The sequence below is a fragment of the Oncorhynchus masou genome, unplaced genomic scaffold (genome assembly GCF_036934945.1).
Source record: "Oncorhynchus masou masou isolate Uvic2021 unplaced genomic scaffold, UVic_Omas_1.1 unplaced_scaffold_1114, whole genome shotgun sequence".
NCBI lineage: Eukaryota > Metazoa > Chordata > Actinopteri > Salmoniformes > Salmonidae > Oncorhynchus > Oncorhynchus masou.
This window is the reverse complement of record NW_027000869.1, coordinates 107,302-130,785: the sequence shown is the minus strand read 5'-3', so window position 1 is coordinate 130,785 and position 23,484 is coordinate 107,302. Positions and strand designations below refer to the sequence as shown.

General features: G+C 43.6%; 1 pseudogene; it reads left to right on the top strand.

The window, feature by feature from the left end:
- LOC135529195 (A disintegrin and metalloproteinase with thrombospondin motifs 14-like) overlaps positions 1-23,484 on the top strand; it is a 132,241-nt pseudogene that overhangs the window by 73,417 nt on the left and 35,340 nt on the right.

Sequence of the window (23,484 nt, the reverse complement as noted above, 5' to 3'; positions counted from 1 at the left end):
AAGGGGGCTGAATAATTTTGCACGCCCAATTTTTCAGTTTTTGATTTGTTAAAAAAGTTTGAAATATCCAATAAATGTCGTTCCACTTCATGATTGTGTCCCACTTGTTGTTGATTCTTCACAAAAAAATACAATTTTATATCTTTATGTTTGAAGCCTGAAATGTGGCAAAAGGTCGCAAAGTTCAAGGGGGCCGAATACTTTCGCAAGGCACTGTATATTTATGAGCTGCTGCTCCACTTAGTCTAGCCAGGACCATTACATTAGAACTGCTGCTCCACTTAGTCTAGCCAGGACCATTACATTAGAGCAGCTGCTCCACTTAGTCTAGCCAGGACCATTACATTAGAGCTGCTGCTCTACTTAGTCTAGCCAGGACCATTACATTAGAGCTGCTGCTCCACTTAGTCTAGCCAGGGCCATTACATTAGAGCTGCTGCTATACTTCGTCTAGCCAGGACCATTACATTAGAGCTGCTACTCCACTTAGTCTAGCCAGGACCATTACATTAGAGCTGCTGCTCCACTTAGTCTAGCCAGGACCATTACATTAGAGCTGCTGCTCCACTTAGTCTAGCCAGGACCATTACATTAGAGCTGCTGCTCCACTTAGTCTAGCCAGGACCATTACATTAGAGCTGCTGCTCCACTTAGTCTAGCCAGGACCATTACATTAGAGCTGCTGCTCCACTTAGTCTAGCCAGGACCATTACATTAGAGCTGCTGCTCCACTTAGTCTAGCCAGGACCATTACATTAGAGCTGCTGCTCCACTTAGTCTAGCCAGGACCATTACATTAGAGCTGCTGCTCCACTTAGTCTAGCCAGGACCATTACATTAGAGCTGCTGCTCCACTTAGTTTAGCCAGGACCATTACATTAGAGCTGCTGCTCCACTTAGTCTAGCCAGGACCATTACATTAGAGCTGCTGCTCCACTTAGTTTAGCCAGGATCATTACATAATTATAAGAAGTATCGTAAGTGTTCCTAAGCACAGAGAAATTTGTCTAGGTACTAAACCGCACCATATTCCCTTTATAGTGCATCACTTTTGATCTGAGGCCAATGAGCAATTGTCAACCGTAGTGCCCTATATAGGGAATAGAGTCAACAGCAGTGCCCTATATAGAGAATAGAGAGTCAACAGTAGAGCCCTATATAGGGAATAGAGAGTCAACAGTAGTGCCCTATATAGGGAATAGAGTCAACAGTAGTGCCCTATATAGGGAATAGAGAGTCAACAGTAGTGCCCTATATAGGGAATAGAGAGTCAACAGTAGTGCCCTATATAGGGAATAGAGTCAACAGTAGTGCCCTATATAGGGAATAGAGAGTCAACAGTAGTGCCCTATATAGGGAACAGAGAGTCAACAGTAGTGCCCTATATAGGGAATAGAGAGTCAACAGTAGTGCCCTATATAGGGAATAGAGAGTCAACAGTAGAGCCCTATATAGGGAATAGAGAGTCAACAGTAGTGCCCTATATAGGGAATAGAGAGTCAACAGTAGAGCCCTATATAGGGAATAGAGAGTCAACAGTAGTGCCCTATATAGGGAATAGAGAGTCAACAGTAGTGCCCTATATAGGGAATAGAGGGTCATTTCAGACACAGGCTTTGTGTTATAATACTGTGTTTTGCTCATCAATAACTCAGGTACCATTTCAACAGGTTAGGTATGGAACATGACGGACAGGGGAATCGTTGTTCTGACGAGACCAGCATGGGGAGTATCATGGCACCGCTGGTCCAGGCAGCCTTCCATCGCTACCACTGGTCACGCTGCAGTAAACAGGAACTGAACCGATACATCCAGTAGGTGCAGCCTTAACCGTACCACTGACTAGGGCTCTGACAACTTTCCCAGAGTTCACAGCTTTTCCAGGAATCCTGGTCATTGACATAACACTGACATGTATCACTGACCTATCAGAGACATGTATCACTGACCTATCAGAGACATGTATCACTGACCTATATCACTGGCCTATATCACTGACCTATATCACTGGCCTATATCTGTTCCTGACCTATCACTGACATATATCACTGACCTATCAGAGACATGTATCACTGACCTATTTCACTGACCTATACCACTGACCTATATCACTGACATGTATCACTGACCTATCAGAGACATGTATCACTGACCTATCACTGACATATATCACTGACCTATCAGAGACATGTATCACTGACCTATCACTGACCTATCACTGACCTATATCACTGACCTATATCACTGACCTGTATCACTGACCTATCAGATACATGTATCACTGACCTATATCACTGACCTGTATCACTGACCTATCAGAGACATGTATCACTGACCTATATCACTGACCTATATCACTGACCTATCAGAGACATGTATCACTGACCTATCACTGACCTATCACTGACCTATATCACTGATCTATATCACTGACCTATCAGATACATGTATCACTGACCTATATCACTGACATGTATCACTGACACGTATCACTGACCTACATCACTGACCTATCAGAGACATGTATCACTGACCTGTATCACTGACCTATCAGATACATGTATCACTGACCTGTATCACTGACATGTATCACTGACATATATCACTGAGCTGTTACTGACATATATGACCGAGCTATCACTGACCTATATCACTGACCTATATCACTGAGCTATCACTGACCTATATCACTGACATATATCACTGAGCTATCACTGACCTATATCACTGACATATATCACTGAGCTATCACTGACCTATACCTCTGAGCTATCACTGACCTATCACTGAGCTATCACTGACATATGCCTCTGAGCTATCACTGACCTATATCACTGACTTATATCACGGAGCTATATCACTGACTTATATCACTGAGCTATCACTGACCTATATCACTGACATATATCACTGAGCTACTACCGACCTGTATCATTGACCTATATCACTGACCTATATCACTGACCTATCAGAGATATATATCACTGACGTATATCACTGACCTATATCACTGACCTATCACAGATGTATATTACTGACCTATATCACTGACCTATATCACTGACCTATATCACTGACCTATCACAGACATATATCACTGACCTATCACAGACATGTATCACTGACCTATATCACTGACCTATATCACTGACCTATCAGAGACATGTATCACTGACGTATATCACTGACCTATATCACTGACCTATCACTGACATGTATCACTGACCTATCAGAGACATGTATCACTGACCTATCACAGACATATATCACTGACCTATATCACTGACGTATATCACTGACCTATATCACTGACCTATATCACTGACGTATATCACTGACCTATATCACTGACCTATATCACTGGCCTATATCACTGACCTATCACAGACATGTATCACTGACCTATCACAGACATGTATCACTGACCTATCAGAGACATGTATCACTGACGTATATCACTGACCTATATCACTGACCTATATCACTGACCTATCACAGACATGTATCACTGACCTATATCACTGACGTATATCACTGACTTATATCAATGACCTATCACAGACATGTATCACTGACCTATCACAGACATGTATCACTGACCTATATCACTGACCTATCAGAGACATGTATCACTGACGTATATCACTGACCTATCAGAGACATATATCACTGACCTATCACTGACCTATATCACTGACCTATCACAGACATGTATCACTGACCTATCAAAGACATGTATCACTGACCTATCAGAGACATGTATCACTGACCTATCACAGACATATATCACTGACGTATATCACTGACCTATCACATACATGTATCACTGACCTATATCACTGACCTATATCACTGACATGTATCACTGACCTATATCACTTACCTATATCACTGACATGTATCACTGACCTATATCACTGACATGTATCACAGACATGTATCACTGACCTGTATCACTGACATGTATCACAGCCATGTATCACTGACCTATCACAGACATGTATCACTGACCTATATCACTGACCTATATCACTGACCTATCACTGACATGTATCACTGACCTATCAGAGACATGTATCACTGACGTATATCACTGACCTATCACTGACATGTATCACTGACCTATCAGAGACATGTATCACTGACCTATCACAGACATATATCACTGACGTATATCACTGACGTATATCACTGACCTATATCACTGACCTATATCACTGACCTATATCACTGACCTATATCACTGACCTATCACAGACATGTATCACTGACCTATCACAGACATGTATCACTGACCTATCACAGACATGTATCACTGACCTATATCACTGACCTATATCACTGACCTATATCACTGACCTTTATCACTGACCTATCACAGACATGTATCACTGACCTATCACAGACATGTATCACTGACCTATCACAGACATGTATCACTGACCTATATCACTGACCTATATCACTGACCTATCACAGACATGTATCACTGACCTATATCACTGACCTATCAGAGACATGTATCACTGACCTATATCACGTCAACAGTGAAGAGGAAACTCTGGGATGCTGGCCTTCTATTTCCTCTGTCCAGTTTCTGTGTCTTAATCTTTTCTTTTTATTGGCCAGTCTGAGATATGGCTTTTTCTTTGCAACTCTGCCTAGAAGGCCAGCATCCCGGAGTCGCCTCTTCACTGTTGATGTTGAGACTGGTGTTTTGCGGGTACTATTTAATGAAGCTACCAGCTGAGGACTTGTGAGTCGTTTGTTTCTGAAACTAGACACTCTAATGTACTTGTCCTCTTGCTCATGTGTGCACCGGGGCCTCCCACTCCTCTTTCTATTCTGGTTAGAGACCATTTGCGCTGTTCTGTGAAGGGAGTAGTACACAGCATTGTACGAGAGCTTCAGTTTGTTGGCAATTTCTCGCATGGAATAGCCTTCATTTCTCAGAACAAGAATAGACTGACGAGTTTCAGAAAAAAAGTTAATTGTTTCTGGCCAGTTTGAGCATGTAATTGAACCTACAAATGCTGATGCTCCAGATACTCAACTAGTCTAAAGAAGACCAGTTTTATTGCTTCTTTAATTAGCACTACAGTTTCCAGCTGTGCTAACATAATTGCAAACGGGTTTTCTAATGATCAACTAGACTTGGATGAGCTAACACAGCATGTCATTGGAACACAGGAGTGATGGTTGCTGATAATGGGCCTCTGTACGCCTATGTAGATATTCCATTAAAAATCTGCAGTTTCTAGCTACAATAGTGATTTACAACATTAACAATGTCTATACTGTATTTCTGATCAATTTGATCAACTCTTATGACTGTCTCTGTTCTGATGTGTCTTATCCCTACATCTCTTATGACTGTCTCTGTTCTGATGTGTCTTATCCCCCTCCAGCTCTTATGACTGTCTCTGTTCTGATGTGTCTTATCCCTACATCTCTTATGACTGTCTCTGTTCTGATGTGTCTTATCCCTACATCTCTTATGACTGTCTCTGTTCTGATGTGTCTTATCCCTCCATCTCTTATGACTGTCTCTGTTCTGATGTGTCTTATCCCTCCATCTCTTATGACTGTCTCTGTTCTGATGTCTTATCCCTACATCTATTATGACTGTCTCTGTTCTGATGTGTCTTATCCCCCTCCATCTCTTATGACTGTCTCTGTTCTGATGTCTTATCCCTACATCTATTATGACTGTCTCTGTTCTGATGTGTCTTTTCCCCCTCCATCTCTTATGACTATCTCTGTTCTGATGTGTCTTATCCCCCTCCATCTCTTATGACTATCTCTGTTCTGATGTCTTATCCCTACATCTATTATGACTGTCTCTGTTCTGATGTGTCTTATCCCCCTCCATCTCTTATGACTATCTCTGTTCTGATGTGTCTTATCCCCCTCCATCTCTTATGACTATCTCTGTTCTGATGTGTCTTATCCCCCTCCATCTCTTATGACTATCTCTGTTCTGATGTCTTATCCCTACATCTCTTATGACTGTCTCTGTTCTGATGTGTCTTATCCCTACATCTATTATGACTGTCTCTGTTCTGATGTCTTATCCCTACATCTATTATGACTGTCTCTGTTCTGATGTGTCTTATCCCCCTCCAGCTCTTATGACTGTCTCTGTTCTGATGTCTTATCCCTACATCTATTATGACTGTCTCTGTTCTGATGTGTCTTATCTCCCTCCAGCTCTTATGACTGTCTCTGTTCTGATGTGTCTTATCCCTACATCTCTTATGACTGTCTCTGTTCTGATGTGTCTTATCCCTCCATCTCTTATGACTGTCTCTGTTCTGATGTCTTATCCCTCCATCTCTTATGACTGTCTCTGTTCTGATGTGTCTTATCCCCCTCCAGCTCTTATGACTGTCTCTGTTCTGATGTGTCTTATCCCTACATCTCTTATGACTGTCTCTGTTCTGATGTGTCTTATCCCTCCAGCTCTTATGACTGTCTCTGTTCTGATGTGTCTTATCCCTCCAGCTCTTATGACTGTCTCTGTTCTGATGTGTCTTATCTCCCTACATCTCTTATGACTGTCTGTTCTGATGTGTCTTATCCCTCCATCTCTTATGACTGTCTCTGTTCTGATGTGTCTTATCCCCCTCCAGCTCTTATGACTGTCTCTGTTCTGATGTGTCTTATCCCTACATCTCTTATGACTGTCTCTGTTCTGATGTGTCTTATCCCTCCATCTCTTATGACTGTCTCTGTTCTGATGTGTCTTATCCCCCTCCAGCTCTTATGACTGTCTCTGTTCTGATGTGTCTTATCCCTACATCTCTTATGACTGTCTCTGTTCTGATGTGTCTTATCTCCCTACATCTCTTATGACTGTCTCTGTTCTGATGTGTCTTATCCCTCCATCTCTTATGACTGTCTCTGTTCTGATGTGTCTTATCCCCCTCCAGCTCTTATGACTGTCTCTGTTCTGATGTGTCTTATCTCCCTCCAGCTCTTATGACTATCTCTGTTCTGATGTGTCTTATCCCTCCATCTATTATGACTGTCTCTGTTCTGATGTGTCTTATCCCTCCAGCTCTTATGACTGTCTCTGTTCTGATGTGTCTTATCCCCCTCCAGCTCTTATGACTGTCTCTGTTCTGATGTGTCTTATCCCTACATCTCTTATGACTGTCTCTGTTCTGATGTGTCTTATCCCCTCCAGCTCTTATGACTGTCTCTGTTCTGATGTGTCTTATCCCTACATCTCTTATGACTGTCTCTGTTCTGATGTGTCTTATCCCCCTCCATCTCTTATGACTGTCTCTGTTCTGATGTGTCTTATCCCCTCCATCTCTTATGACTGTCTCTGTTCTGATGTGTCTTATCCCCCTCCAGCTCTTATGACTGTCTCTGTTCTGATGTGTCTTATCCCTCCATCTCTTATGACTGTCTCTGTTCTGATGTGTCTTATCCCCCTCCATCTCTTATGACTGTCTCTGTTCTGATGTGTCTTATCCCTCCAGCTCTTATGACTGTCTCTGTTCTGATGTGTCTTATCCCCCCATCTCTTATCTGTCTCTGTTCTGATGTGTCTTATCTCCAGCTCTTATGACTGTCTCTGTTCTGATGTGTCTTATCCCCCTCCAGCTCTTATGACTGTCTCTGTTCTGATGTGTCTTATCCCTACATCTCTTATGACTGTCTCTGTTCTGATGTGTCTTATCTCCCTACATCTCTTATGACTGTCTCTGTTCTGATGTGTCTTATCCCTCCATCTCTTATGACTGTCTCTGTTCTGATGTGTCTTATCCCCTCCAGCTCTTATGACTGTCTCTGTTCTGATGTGTCTTATCCCCCCATCTCTTATGACTGTCTCTGTTTCTGATGTGTCTTATCCCCTCCAGCTCTTATGACTGTCTCTGTTCTGATGTGTCTTATCCCTACATCTCTTATGACTGTCTCTGTTCTGATGTGTCTTATCTCCCTACATCTCTTATGACTGTCTGTTCTGATGTGTCTTATCCCTCCATCTCTTATGACTGTCTCTGTTCTGATGTGTCTTATCCCCCTCCAGCTCTTATGACTGTCTCTGTTCTGATGTGTCTCTACATCTTATCCCCCTCCATCTCTTATGACTGTCTCTGTTCTGATGTGTCTTATCTCCCTCCAGCTCTTATGACTGTCTCTGTTCTGATGTGTCTTATCCCCCTCCAGCTCTTATGACTGTCTCTGTTCTGATGTGTCTTATCTCCCCTCCAGCTCTTATGACTGTCTCTGTTCTGATGTGTCTTATCCCCCTCCAGCTCTTATGACTGTCTCTGTTCTGATGTGTCTTATGACCCCCTCCATCTCTTATGACTGTCTCTGTTCTGATGTGTCTTATCTCCCTCCAGCTCTTATGACTGTCTCTGTTCTGATGTGTCTTATCCCCCTCCAGCTCTTATGACTGTCTCTGTTCTGATGTGTCTTATCTCCCTCCAGCTCTTATGACTATCTCTGTTCTGATGTGTCTTATCCCTCCATCTATTATGACTGTCTCTGTTCTGATGTGTCTTATCCCTCCAGCTCTTATGACTGTCTCTGTTCTGATGTGTCTTATCCCCCTCCAGCTCTTATGACTGTCTCTGTTCTGATGTGTCTTATCCCTACATCTCTTATGACTGTCTCTGTCCTGATGTGTCTTATCCCCCTCCAGCTCTTATGACTGTCTCTGTTCTGATGTGTCTTATCCCTACATCTCTTATGACTGTCTCTGTTCTGATGTGTCTTATCCCCCTCCATCTCTTATGACTGTCTCTGTTCTGATGTGTCTTATCCCCCTCCATCTCTTATGACTGTCTCTGTTCTGATGTGTCTTATCCCCCTCCAGCTCTTATGACTGTCTCTGTTCTGATGTGTCTTATCCCTCCATCTCTTATGACTGTCTCTGTTCTGATGTGTCTTATCCCCCTCCATCTCTTATGACTGTCTCTGTTCTGATGTGTCTTATCCCTCCAGCTCTTATGACTGTCTCTGTTCTGATGTGTCTTATCCCCCATCTCTTATGACTGTCTCTGTTCTGATGTGTCTTATCCCCCTCCAGCTCTTATGACTGTCTCTGTTCTGATGTGTCTTATCCCTACATCTCTTATGACTGTCTCTGTTCTGATGTGTCTTATCTCCCTACATCTCTTATGACTGTCTGTTCTGATGTGTCTTATCCCTCCATCTCTTATGACTGTCTCTGTTCTGATGTGTCTTATCCCCCTCCAGCTCTTATGACTGTCTCTGTTCTGATGTGTCTTATCCCCCCATCTCTTATGACTGTCTCTGTTTCGATGTGTCTTATCCCCCTCCAGCTCTTATGACTGTCTCTGTTCTGATGTGTCTTATCCCTACATCTCTTATGACTGTCTCTGTTCTGATGTGTCTTATCTCCCTACATCTCTTATGACTGTCTGTTCTGATGTGTCTTATCCCTCCATCTCTTATGACTGTCTCTGTTCTGATGTGTCTTATCCCCTCCAGCTCTTATGACTGTCTCTGTTCTGATGTGTCTTATCCCCTCCATCTCTTATGACTGTCTCTGTTCTGATGTGTCTTATCTCCCTCCAGCTCTTATGACTGTCTCTGTTCTGATGTGTCTTATCCCTCCCCCCTCCAGCTCTTATGACTGTCTCTGTTCTGATGTGTCTTATCTCCCCCATCTCTTATGACTGTCTCTGTTCTGATGTGTCTTATCCCCCTCCAGCTCTTATGACTGTCTCTGTTCTGATGTGTCTTATCCCTCCATCTCTTATGACTGTCTCTGTTCTGATGTGTCTTATCTCCCTACATCTCTTATGACTGTCTGTTCTGATGTGTCTTATCCCTCCATCTCTTATGACTGTCTCTGTTCTGATGTGTCTTATCCCCTCCAGCTCTTATGACTGTCTCTGTTCTGATGTGTCTTATCCCCCTCCATCTCTTATGACTGTCTCTGTTCTGATGTGTCTTATCTCCCTCCAGCTCTTATGACTGTCTCTGTTCTGATGTGTCTTATCCCCTCCAGCTCTTATGACTGTCTCTGTTCTGATGTGTCTTATCTCCCTCCAGCTCTTATGACTGTCTCTGTTCTGATGTGTCTTATCCCCCTCCAGCTCTTATGACTGACTGTCTCTGTTCTGATGTGTCTTATCCCCCTCCATCTCTTATGACTGTCTCTGTTCTGATGTGTCTTATCTCCCTCCAGCTCTTATGACTGTCTCTGTTCTGATGTGTCTTATCCCCCTCCATCTCTTATGACTGTCTCTGTTCTGATGTGTCTTATCCTCCTCCAGCTCTTATGACTGTCTCTGTTCTGATGTGTCTTATCCCCTCCATCTCTTATGACTGTCTCTGTTCTGATGTGTCTTATCCCCCTCCATCTCTTATGACTGTCTCTGTTCTGATGTGTCTTATCCCCCTCCAGCTCTTATGACTGTCTCTGTTCTGATGTGTCTTATCCCTCCATCTCTTATGACTGTCTCTGTTCTGATGTGTCTTATCTCCCTCCATCTCTTATGACTGTCTCTGTTCTGATGTGTCTTATCCCCCTCCAGCTCTTATGACTGTCTCTGTTCTGATGTGTCTTATCCCTCCATCTCTTATGACTGTCTCTGTTCTGATGTGTCTTATCTCCCTCTTATGACTGTCTCCTCCATCTCTTATGACTGTCTCTGTTCTGATGTGTCTTATCTCCCTCCATCTCTTATGACTGTCTCTGTTCTGATGTGTCTTATCCCTCCATCTCTTATGACTGTCTCTGTTCTGATGTCTTATCCCCTCCATCTCTTATGACTGTCTCTGTTCTGATGTCTTATCCCCCTCCATCTCTTATGACTGTCTCTGTTCTGATGTGTCTTATCTCCCTCCATCTCTTATGACTGTCTCTGTTCTGATGTGTCTTATCCCCCTCCATCTCTTATGACTGTCTCTGTTCTGATGTGTCTTATCCCCCTCCATCTCTTATGACTGTCTCTGTTCTGATGTGTCTTATCCCACGCCATCTATTATGACTGTCTCTGTTCTGATGTGTCTTATCCCCTCCATCTCTTATGACTGTCTCTGTTCTGATGTGTCTTATCCCCCTCCATCTCTTATGACTGTCTCTGTTCTGATGTGTCTTATCCCTCCATCTCTTATGACTGTCTCTGTTCTGATGTGTCTTATCTCCCTCCATCTCTTATGACTGTCTCTGTTCTGATGTGTCTTATCCCCCTCCAGCTCTTATGACTGTCTCTGTTCTGATGTGTCTTATCCCTCCATCTCTTATGACTGTCTCTGTTCTGATGTGTCTTATCCCCCTCCATCTCTTATGACTGTCTCTGTTCTGATGTGTCTTATCTCCCTCCAGCTCTTATGACTGTCTCTGTTCTGATGTGTCTTATCCCTCCATCTCTTATGACTGTCTCTGTTCTGATGTCTTATCCCCCTCCATCTCTTATGACTGTCTCTGTTCTGATGTGTCTTATCCCCCTCCATCTCTTATGACTGTCTCTGTTCTGATGTGTCTTATCCCTAAATATATTATGACTGTCTCTGTTCTGATGTCTTATCCCTCCATCTCTTATGACTGTCTCTGTTCTGATGTGTCTTATCTCCCTCCAGCTCTTATGACTGTCTCTGTTCTGATGTGTCTTATCCCCCTCCAACTCTTATGACTGTCTCTGTTCTGATGTGTCTTATCCCTACATCTCTTATGACTGTCTCTGTTCTGATGTGTCTTATCTCCCTCCAGCTCTTATGACTGTCTCTGTTCTGATGTGTCTTATCTCCCTCCAGCTCTTATGACTGTCTCTGTTCTGATGTGTCTTATCCCCCTCCAGCTCTTATGACTGTCTCTGTTCTGATGTGTCTTATCTCCCTCCATCTCTTATGACTGTCTCTGTTCTGATGTGTCTTATCCCCCTCCAGCTCTTATGACTGTCTCTGTTCTGATGTGTCTTATCCCCCTCCAGCTCTTATGACTGTCTCTGTTCTGATATGTCTTATCCCTCCATCTCTTATGACTGTCTCTGTTCTGATGTGTCTTATCCCCCTCCAGCTCTTATGACTGTCTCTGTTCTGATGTGTCTTATCTCCCTCCAGCTCTTATGACTGTCTCCTGGACAACCCTTTTGAACACAAGTGGCCCAAGCTTCCTGAGCTACCTGGGATTAACTACTCCATGGACGAGCAGTGTCGTTTTGATTTCGGTGTGGGCTACAAGATGTGCACCGCTGTAAGTCCCCTCCACCAGCTAGCTAGACCCCTGAGATCTGAGAATAACAACTGTGACCGTTGGTGACGGGGCAGCCTGTCAATGTGTGTCCCGAATGGCACCCTATTCCGTATATAGTGCACTGCTTTTTTACCAGGGCCCATCAGGGAATATCTTGCCATTTGGGACGCAGATCCAGGACTGCATGAGGGCACTCAAGACCACTCAGGACTTTGATCTTGTGAGGATGGGATTCAATTATTACACATGTTAGTCTTAGATGGAGCAGGGTCCTGCATTCTCCTTGTTATCCCCCTGCTCCATAGGCTTAGATAGTGGGCAGCTTTTTCCCTGTTTGAGATTGCAGAGGGGCCATGACTTCTGGGAAGAGACTAGGTGACCCGTAGACTGGCCACGGAAATGCACTAACTACCTCTCATCTCTCTCTCTGACCACCTCTTCCTTCTCTCTGAGCTCCTCTTCCCTCTCCTCTTCTCTCTGAGCTCCTCTTCCCTGACATCCTCTTCCCTACTCTCTCCCCTTCTCTCTGGCATCCTCTTCCCATCCTCTTTCTCTGTTCTCTCTCCTCTTCTCTCTGAGCTCCTCTTCCCTACTCTCTCTCCTCTTCTCTCTGGCATCCTCTTCCCTATCCTCTCTCCTCTTCTCTCTGAGCTTCCCCTCTTCCTTTCTGGCATCCTCTTCCCTACTCTCTCCTCTTCTCTCTGACTTCCTCTTCCCTACTCTCTCCTCTTCTCTCTGACCTCCTCCTCTTCCCTCTCTCTGACCTCCTCTTCTCTCTGACCTCCTCTTCCCTACTCTCTCCTCTTCTCTCTGACCTCCTCTTCCCTACTCTCTCCTTCTTTCTCATCCTCTGACTTCCTCTTCCCTACTCTCTCCTCTTCTCTCTGACTTCCTCTTCCCTACTCTTCTACTCTCTTCTTCTTTCTGGCCTCTTCTCTCTGACATCCTATTTCTTAACTCTCTCTCTGTCTCTGTCTCTCCCTCTGTCTCTCTCTGTCTCTCTCTGTCTCTGTCTCTCTCTTTCTTTCTCTCTCTCTCTCTCTCTCTCCCCCCTATAGTTCCGGACCTATGATCCCTGCAAACAGCTGTGGTGTAGTCACCCTGACAACCAGTACTTTTGTAAGACCAAGAAGGGTCCTCCGGTGGATGGGACAGAGTGTGCACCGTCGAAGGTGGGAAATGGTTTGAAAACACAAACCATGGATTTCTGATGACAATAGATACACTAATAATAATACAGTGCTATACTTCATCTTCATCTTTAGAAACAGATACACCTAATAATATAGTGCTATACTTCATCTTCATCTTCATCTTTAGAAACAGATACACTAATAAATAATATACATCTTCATCTTCATCTTTAGAAACAGATTCTCCTAATAAAAGATATACACAATTCATCTTTGAAAAGTTTTACCTAATTAATATTAGAAATAACATATCTTCATCTTTTGAAATGATGATAATTATAGTTTTGTTCATCTTATCTTTGAAACAGTACACCTAATAATATACTGATGTCCAACTGCATCTTTGAAACAGGTTCTCCAAAACCCATACATTTATTTTATTTGTAAAAAATTTTTTAGAAAAACATGGGCAATTCATTTGAATGTAAAAAACATCATGGTGCTTATATTTGTTCTATGTCAGTAGCATAACATCATGTCCAATTAATGACAGTAACAAAACATGGTGCAATTAACTACAGTAACAAAACATCATGGTTTATTTTATTTTATGTTTTTTACCTGGCAAGTCAGTTAAGAACAAATTCTTATTTTCAATGACGGCCTGGGAACAGTGGGTTAACTGCCTGTTCAGGGGCAGAACGACAGATTTTGTACCTTGTTAGCTCGGGGATTTGAACTTGCAACCTTTTGGTTACTTGTCCAACACTCTAACCACTAGGCTCCCCTGTTTAAGGAGCATTTAATCAGCTATTCATACTTCACGGATGAATAGTGTTCGTTCTCATGTTCTCTCCCATGTTCCTTTAGCCAGGATTGCTCAAAGCATAACAGTTGTTGTGAACTCTGACCCAGGAGATGTTCAGGGCTCATTCCAGCCATGGTTTGAATGCCAACGGAGCCAACGAATGGAAAGATATTGTATACATGTACGCACTGTTGACTCCACTGTCTAATTTCTGAAAAGAAATATATATAAAAAGTTTTTTTTTTTTAAATTAAGTACACAATAGTTCAAATGGATAAACAGAAGGAACAGTTTGAATGTACTTACTATGCACTTAATTAGCGTGAAGTTAGCATTTCATTGGCTAGTCATGATTAATGGAGTCACGGTGGTCAGAACAGTGTTCTGTCCATGTTCCTTAAGCCGTCATCACTCTACAGAGTTGTTATATACCATTGACATGGCCAGGGCTCCATTCTAGCCATGGTTTTAATGGGAATAGGGCTGATAAATGGACAGATAGTCTATATACTGTATGTACTGTATGTCCTGTTGACTCTCCTGTGTCCTGTCTGTTTAGTGGTGCTTCAAGGGCCACTGTATCTGGCGCTCCTCTAACCAGCCTCAGGGCCATGACGGTAACTGGGGGTCCTGGACTAAGTTTGGGTCCTGCTCCAGAACCTGTGGAGGTGGAGTACGCTCCCGGAGCAGAACTTGTAACAACCCTGTGTGAGTGTCTGTCACAGGGGAACAGGTGGGGGGCATTGTGGGTAGTGTGGGTAGAGATGTATTAATCTGGCTCTGGGGTGGGTTCTTAGGTCTCCTCACTGACGTTATCCTCTACACCCTGTTAGAACTTCTACCTACATCCTGTTAGGAATTCTACCTACATCCTGTTAGGACTTCTACCTACATCCCGTTAGGACTTCTACCTACATCCTGTTGGGACTTCTACCTACATCCTGTTGGGACTTCTACCTACATCCTGTTAGGACTTCTACCTACATCCTGTTAGGACTTCTACCTACATCCTGTTAGGACTTCTACCTACATCCTGTTAGGACTTCTACCTACATCCTGTTAGGACTTCTACCTACATCCTGTTAGGACTTCTACCTACATCCCGTTAGGACGTCTATCTACATCCCGTTAGGACTTCTACCTACATCCCGTTAGGACTTCTACCTACATCCTGTTAGGACTTCTTCCTACATCCTGTTAGGACTTCTAGCTACATCCTGTTAGGACTTCTACCTACATCCTGTTAGGACTTCTACCTACATCCTGTTAGGACTTCTACCTACATCCTGTTGGGACTTCTACCTACATCCTGTTAGGACTTCTACCTACATCCTGTTAGGACTTCTACCTACATCCTGTTAGGACTTCTACCTACATCCTGTTAGGACTTCTACCTACAGGCTCATTCATACACATAATGTGACATGTAGTCGACAGATACTTGGTCTGTTTAGTCAGAGACGTGTCAGAGGATGTCTGAAGAAAAGCCGAGGGGGATCATGTGTTTCTTTACGCTGAACTTTCCGTGGATATTTGTGTGTGTGTGTGTGTGTGTGTGTGCGTGCATGTTTCCGTGCGTGCGTGCATGTTTCCGTGCGTGCGTGACTTTATGCGTATACTGTATGTGAGTATTGTGTCATCTAAATAATAATGAACCCTGTGTCCTACATCATGACCCTCACTAGAGACTCAGATCTCAGATCTGGTTAAATGGAACTAATCACTGAACCTGAACGACAGGCCCTCCTGGGCTGCATCCCAAATTGCACTCTATTCCCTATTCACTGCACTACTTTAGACCTGGGTCCATAGGGAACAGGGTGCTATTGGGGATACACACTAGGTGTTGATTACTGGGTTGTTTGTTCATTGTTTCCGTGTTGTCGCCCCCTGTCTCCAGGCCTGCGTACGGCGGTCGGGATTGCCCCGGGTCCACCTTCGATTACCAGATGTGTAACATGGAGGAGTGTGTCGGACCCTATGAGGACTTCCGCGCTCAACAGTGTGTCCAGAGGAGCAACAAATATCACAAGAACACCAAGCACACCTGGCTACCTTACGAACACCCAGATGGTAGGACACAGCCTGCTTCCCAAATGGAACACTATGCCTTTTGGTGCGCTATTTTAGACCAAGGTCAAAAGGTCAAATGGGTTATAGTGAGTGATGTTAAACTTACAGTAAAGAAACGCAAAATGTCAATGTCTGCGTTACAAATCGAACCCTATTCCCTAGATGGTGCACTAATTGTGACCAGGACTCAAGAGTCAAGAGTAGTGCACTGTTTAGGGATTAGGGTGCCATTTTGGATATTGCCACATTGTAAAGTATTGGCTTGATTGATTAAGCCCTGCCGTTCTAAAAGGTATAATGTCCACTAGGGGTCGTTATTAGCAATAAAATGATTATAGTACACATTTACCATAATAGCACAGTTTCCATACAATAATACTAATTTCTATATTAATTATATATCTTACAGAAGCAATAATAAATCAACCAAATACGTTTTTATACATTTACAATACGTTTTTCTTTAACACAAACAATATGACTGTAACAATGAGATGTGCAGAACACAGAGAACTGCTGTACGACACGAACAATATGAACAATATGACTGTAACAATGAGATGTGCAGAACACAGAGAACTGCTGCACAACACGAACAATATGACTGTAACAATGAGATGTGCAGAACACAGAGAACTGCTGTACGACACGAACAATATGACTGTAACAATGAGATGTGCAGAACACAGAGAACTGCTGTACGACACGAACAATAAGAACAATATGACTGTAACAATGAGATGTGCAGAACACAGAGAACTGCTGTACGACACGAACAATAAGAACAATATGACTGTAACAATGAGATGTGCAGAACACAGAGAACTGCTGTACGACACGAACAATATGACTGTAACAATGAGATGTGCAGAACACAGAGAACTGCTGTATGACACGAACAATATGACTGTAACAATGAGATGTGCAGAACACAGAGAACTGCTGTATGACACGAACAATATGAACACTATGACTGTAACAATGAGATGTGCAGAACACAGAGAACTGCTGCACGACACGAACAATATGAACAATATGACTGTAACAATGAGATGTGCAGAACACAGAGAACTGCTGTACGACACGAACAATATGACTGTAACAATGAGATGTGCAGAACACAGAGAACTGCTGTACGACACGAACAATAAGAACAATATGACTGTAACAATGAGATGTGCAGAACACAGAGAACTGCTGTACGACACAAACAATAAGAACAATATGACTGTAACAATGAGATGTGCAGAACACAGAGAACTGCTGTACGACACGAACAATATGAACAATATGACTGTAACAATGAGATGTGCAGAACACAGAGAACTGCTGTACGACACAAACAATAAGAACAATATGACTGTAACAATGAGATGTGCAGAACACAGAGAACTGCTGTACGACACAAACAATAAGAACAATATGACTGTAACAATGAGATGTGCAGAACACAGAGAACTGCTGTACGACACAAACAATAAGAACAATATGACTGTAACAATGAGATGTGCAGAACACAGAGAACTGCTGTACGACACGAACAATATGACTGTAACAATGAGATGTGCAGAACACAGAGAACTGCTGCACAACACGAACAATAAGAACAATATGACTGTAACAATGAGATACATAGAAGATGGATGGGAGGGAGAGACCCTATATATATATATATATATATATATATATATATATATATATATATATATATATATATATATATATATATATATATATATATATATATATATATATGCAAATGTATGTGGACACCCTTTCAAATTAGTGGATTCAGCTGTTTCAGCCACACACAGCTGTACAAAATTGAGAACATGGCCATGCAATCTCCATAGACAAACACTGGCAGTAAAATGGCCTTACTGAAGTGCTCAGTTACTTTCAAAGTGACACCGTCATAGGATGCCACCTTTCCGACAAGTCAGTTTGTGAAATTTCTGCCCTGCTAGAGCTGCCCCGGTTAGCTGCGAGTGCTGTTATTGTGAAGTGGAAATGCCTCGGAGCAACAACGGCTGAGCTGCGAAGTGGTAGGCCACACAAGCTCACAGAACGGGACCGCCGAGTGATGAAGCACGTAGCGCGTAAAATCATCTTTCCGCGGTTGCAACACTCACTACCGAGTTTCAAACTGCCTCTGGAAGCAACCTCAGCACAACACATTTTCATCGGGAGCTTCATGAAATGGGTTTCCATGGCCGTGCAGCTGCACACAAGCCTAAGATCACCATGTACAATGCCAAGTGTCGGCTGGAGGGGTGTAAAGCTCGGGGCCATTGAACTCTATAGCAGTGGAAACGTGAACTGGAGTGATGAATCACGCTTCACCATCTGGCAGTCTTACGGAAGAATCTGGTTTTGGCAACTGCCAGGATAATGCTACCTGCCTGAATGCATAGTGCCAACTGTAAAGTTTGGTGGAGGAGGAATAATGGTATGGGGCTGTTTTTCATGGTTCGAACTAGGCCCCTTAGGTCCAGTCAAGGGAAATCTTAATGCTACAGCATACAATTACATTCTAGACTATTCTGTGCTTCCAACTTTGTGGCAACAGTTTGGGGAAGGCCCTTTCCTGCTTCAGCATGATAACAATGCCCCCGTGCACAAAGCGAGGTCCATACAGAAAGGGTTTGTCGAGATCGGTTGAACTTGACTGGCCTGCACAACGACCTCAACCCCATGGAACACTTTTTAGATGAATTGGAACGCCGACTGCGATCCCAACATCAGTGTCAGACCTCACTAATGCTCTTGTGGCTAAATGGAAGCATGTCCCCGCAGCAATGTTCCAACATCTAGTGGAAAGCCTTCCCAGAAGAGTAGAGGCTGTTATAGCAGCAATGATCCAACATCTAGTGGAAAGCCTTCCCAGAAGAGTGGAGGCTGTTATAGCAGCAATGTTCCAACATCTAGTGGAAAGCCTTCCCAGAAGAGTAGAGGCTGTTATAGCAGCAATGATCCAACATCTAGTGGAAAGCCTTCCCAGAAGAGTGGAGGCTGTTATAGCAGAAATGTTCCAACATCTAGTGGAAAGCCTTCCCAGAAGAGTAGAGGCTGTTATAGCAGCAATGATCCAACATCTAGTGGAAAGCCTTCCCAGAAGAGTGGAGGCTGTTATAGCAGCAATGTTCCAACATCTAGTGGAAAGCCTTCCCAGAAGAGTAGATGCTGTTATAGCAGCAATGTTCCAACATCTAGTGGAAAGCTTTCCCAGAAGAGTGGAGGCTGTTATAGCAGCAATGTTCCAACATCTAGTGGAAAGCCTTCCCAGAAGAGTGGAGGCTGTTATAGCAGCAATGATCCAACATCTAGTGGAAAGCCTTCCCAGAAGAGTGGAAAGCAGCAATGTTCATCTAGTGGAAAGCCTTCCCAGAAGAGTAGAGGCTGTTATAGCAGCAATGATCCAACATCTAGTGGAAAGCCTTCCCAGAAGAGTAGAGGCTGTTATAGCAGCAATGATCCAACATCTAGTGGAAAGCCTTCCCAGAAGAGTGGAGGCTGTTATAGCAGCAATGTTCCAACATCTAGTGGAAAGCTTTCCCAGAAGAGTGGAGGCTGTTATAGCAGCAATGTTCCAACATCTAGTGGAAAGCCTTCCCAGAAGAGTGGAGGCTGTTATAGCAGCAATGTTCCAACATCTAGTGGAAAGCTGTTATTTCCCAGAAGAGTGGATCCAACATCTAGTGGAGGAGGCTGTTATAGCTGTTATAGCAGCAAAGGAGGGACCAACTCCATATTAATGCCCTTTATTTTAGACTGAGATATTTGACGAGCAGGTGTCCACATACTTTTGGTCATGTAGAGTGTGTGACTCAGTGTTCCTCATTAATGTCTAAAGTCAGACTACTGCTGGTGAGACACTGACAGAAGCCGACAGAGTATCTGGACATTACATAGAACTTCTTGACAGAACAATAGCACATGTGTGGTGTCAATAACATACAGGAACATCAACATCACACACAGCAGTCGAACCATTCAGACACCCACATGTGAACTGAGCATAGGATCTCTATCATCTCTGGCCTTGTGTTCCTAAAGGTCAACGGAAGCAGAAGAGATACAATGCTAACTTTCTCTTGTCATTTATTTAGTTTATCTTTCCTCAGTCAGGACTTATAAAATACATTTGATTGATTGATTGATTGATTGATTGATCTTCACCCGTGTAGAGGCTCACAAGTGTGAGTTGAGTTGATGTAAGAGGGCTTTATAAAATACATTTGATTGATTGATTGATTGTAGAGGCTCACAAGTGTGAGTTGAGCAGTCCAAAGAGACCGGTGAGGTGGTGGTCATGAACCAGGTGATGCATGATGGGACGCGGTGCAGCTACACAGACCCTTTCAGTGTCTGCACCCTAGGGGGAATGTCTGGTATGTACAGTATAGCTATCTCTCTATCTATACAGCTCTCTATCTATACCTCTCTCTATCTATACCTCTCTATCTATACTCTCTCTATACTCTCTCTATCTATGCAGCTCTCTATCTATATTACAGTATAGCTATCTCTCTATCTATACCTCTCTCTCTCGATTCCTCTCTATCTATACCTCTATCTATACCGCTCTCTATCTATAAAATACTCTTTATCTATACCTATTGATTCTCTATCTATACCTCTAATATCTATACCTCTCTCTATCTACACCTCTATATCTATCGATTCCTCTCTATCTATACCTCTATATCTCAACCTCTCTCTATCTATACTCTATCTATCTCTCTATATATATATACCTCTATACCTCTATATATACCTCTCTCTCTCTCTCTCTCTCTCTCTCTCTCTCTGTCTCTCTCTCTCTCTCTCTCTCTCTCTCTCTCTATCTATCTCTCTCTCTCTCTCTCTCTCTCTGATTCCTCTCTATCTATACCTCTCTCCTAATATCTATACATCTCTATCTGTACCTCTATACCTCTCTATCTATACCTCTCTATCTGATACTCTCTATCTGTACCTCTCTATCTGTACCTCTCTATCTATACCTCACTATCTCTCTCTCTGTCTCTCTCTCTCTCTCTACACCCCCTCTGTCTCTCTGTCTCTCTCTCTCCCCTCTGTCTCTCCATGAAGTCTACATAATGTTTTGATTGGAGGTTAGATACCATAACAGACGTTGGCATTTTCCAGACCAAAACGTTTGTAGATTGAGGGGCCAGATTCAACATGTGTTATGTCTCCCTTACCAATCTGTGTCTTGGATAGATTGGTATCGCTTCTATAGCAGAAGTCTGGAGAGAAGTGTTCCACTGCAAGTCTGACTGGAGCCTCCTCCTTCTAGGCTGTCTGACTGGAGCCTCCTCCTTCTAGGCTGTCTGACTGGAGCCTCCTCCTTCTAGGCTGTCTGACTGGAGCCTCCTCCTTCTAGGCTGTCTGACTGGAGCCTCCTCCTTCTAGGCTGTCTGACTGGAGCCTCCTCCTTCTAGGCTGTCTGACTGGAGCCTCCTCCTTCTAGGCTGTCTGACTGGAGCCTCCTCCTTCTAGGCTGTCTGACTGGAGCCTCCTCCTTCTAGGCTGTCTGACTTGCAGTGGAACACTACTCTCCAGACTTCTACTATAGAAGCCTCCCCCAGATACCAATCCAAGCCTCCCCCAGCCTAGACTGAGCCTCCCCCAGCCTAGAAGGAGTCTCCCCCAGCCTAGAAGGAGTCTCCCCCAGCCTAGAAGGAGTCTCCCCCAGCCTAGAAGGAGCCTCCCCCAGCCTAGACTGAGCCTCCCCAGGCTAGAAGGAGCCTCCCCCAGCCTAATCTCAGTCAGTGTTAAAATCAGACAGCCGAGAAGGAGCCTCCCCCAGCCTAGAAGGAGCCTAGAAGGAGCCCCCAGCCTAATCTCAGTCAGTGTAAAAATCAGACAGCCGAGAAGGAGCCTCCCCCAGCCTAGAAGGAGCCTCCCCCAGCCTAGAAGGAGCCTCCCCCAGCCCAATCTCAGTCAGTGTAAAAATCAGACAGCCTAGAAGGAGCCTCCCCTTGGTTGATTGACTGACTGTGCCCTTCTCTCTCCCAGCATGTGGGCTGCGACAAAGAGGTTGGCTCGTACAAACAAGAAGACAAGTGTGGAGTCTGTGGTGGGGACAACTCCCACTGTCGCACTGTCAAACTGACCCTCACCAAGATACCAAAGAAAACAGGTAACATTCACCAGGGTGAAACCACACTTCAGAACATTGTGTTATTTCAATTATCAATCAATACTTGATGTTGAGAAATAGATATTACAGCCTGAAAGCCCTAAAATCCTCTCCAACATTCTTAGGTAGAACCCTTTTGAGTTCCATGTAGAACCCTTTCCACACAGGGTTCTACGTGGAATCCAAAAATAGTTCTACCTGGAACTCAAAAAGGGTTCTACCTGGAACCATAAAGGTTTCTCCTATGGGGACAGCTGAAGAACCCTTTTGAGTTCCATGTAGAACCCTTTCCACACAGGGTTCTACGTGGAATCCAAAAATAGTTCTACCTGGAACTCAAAAAGGTTTCTCCTATGGGAACAGCTGAAGAACCCTTCTGGAAGCCTTGGTTCTCAGAGTGTGATGTGCGTCCCACTGTGTAATGAATTCCCAGTTGGTGACTCTTGACTCTTGATAAGAGTCGCCGGCAGGTGAATTCACGACACACTAGTTACCCTGAGTTCACCCAGCTACAGCCCTTGACATGTACACAGACTAAACACACAACACAGCTATCACCGCTTCACACACAACAGTATAATTAGACACGTTTCTCCTCTGTTAGAGTCACTAGTAGGCCTGAGGTCTGTATCATGGCTCTCAGAGTAGGACTTTGGTCTTTTAGATAACAATGAATAAGGTTACATGGACAGGTGGGGGGACCTGATCCTAGATCAGCACTGCTACTCTGAAACCTATGATAGACATCGTCCCTGGTCTGTTGTTATTCTGTGGCTCATTGGATTAACTCCCTGACCAACCCGTTGTCTTGTCGTACTGTAGACATGCTGATGTTTCATATTGTCTTGTTGTCCTGTAGACCTGCTGAAGATGTTTCATATTGTCTTGTTGTCCTATAGACATGCTGAAGATGTTTCATATTGTCTTATTGTCCTATAGACATGCTGACGATGTTTGATATTGTCTTGTTGTGTTGTCCTATGGACCTGCTGAAGATGTTTCATATTGTCTTGTTGTCCTATAGACATGCTGAAGATGTTTCATATTGTCTTGTTGTCCTGTAGACATGCTGACGATGTTTGATATTGTCTTGTTGTGTTGTCCTATAGACCTGCTGAAGATGTTTCATATTGTC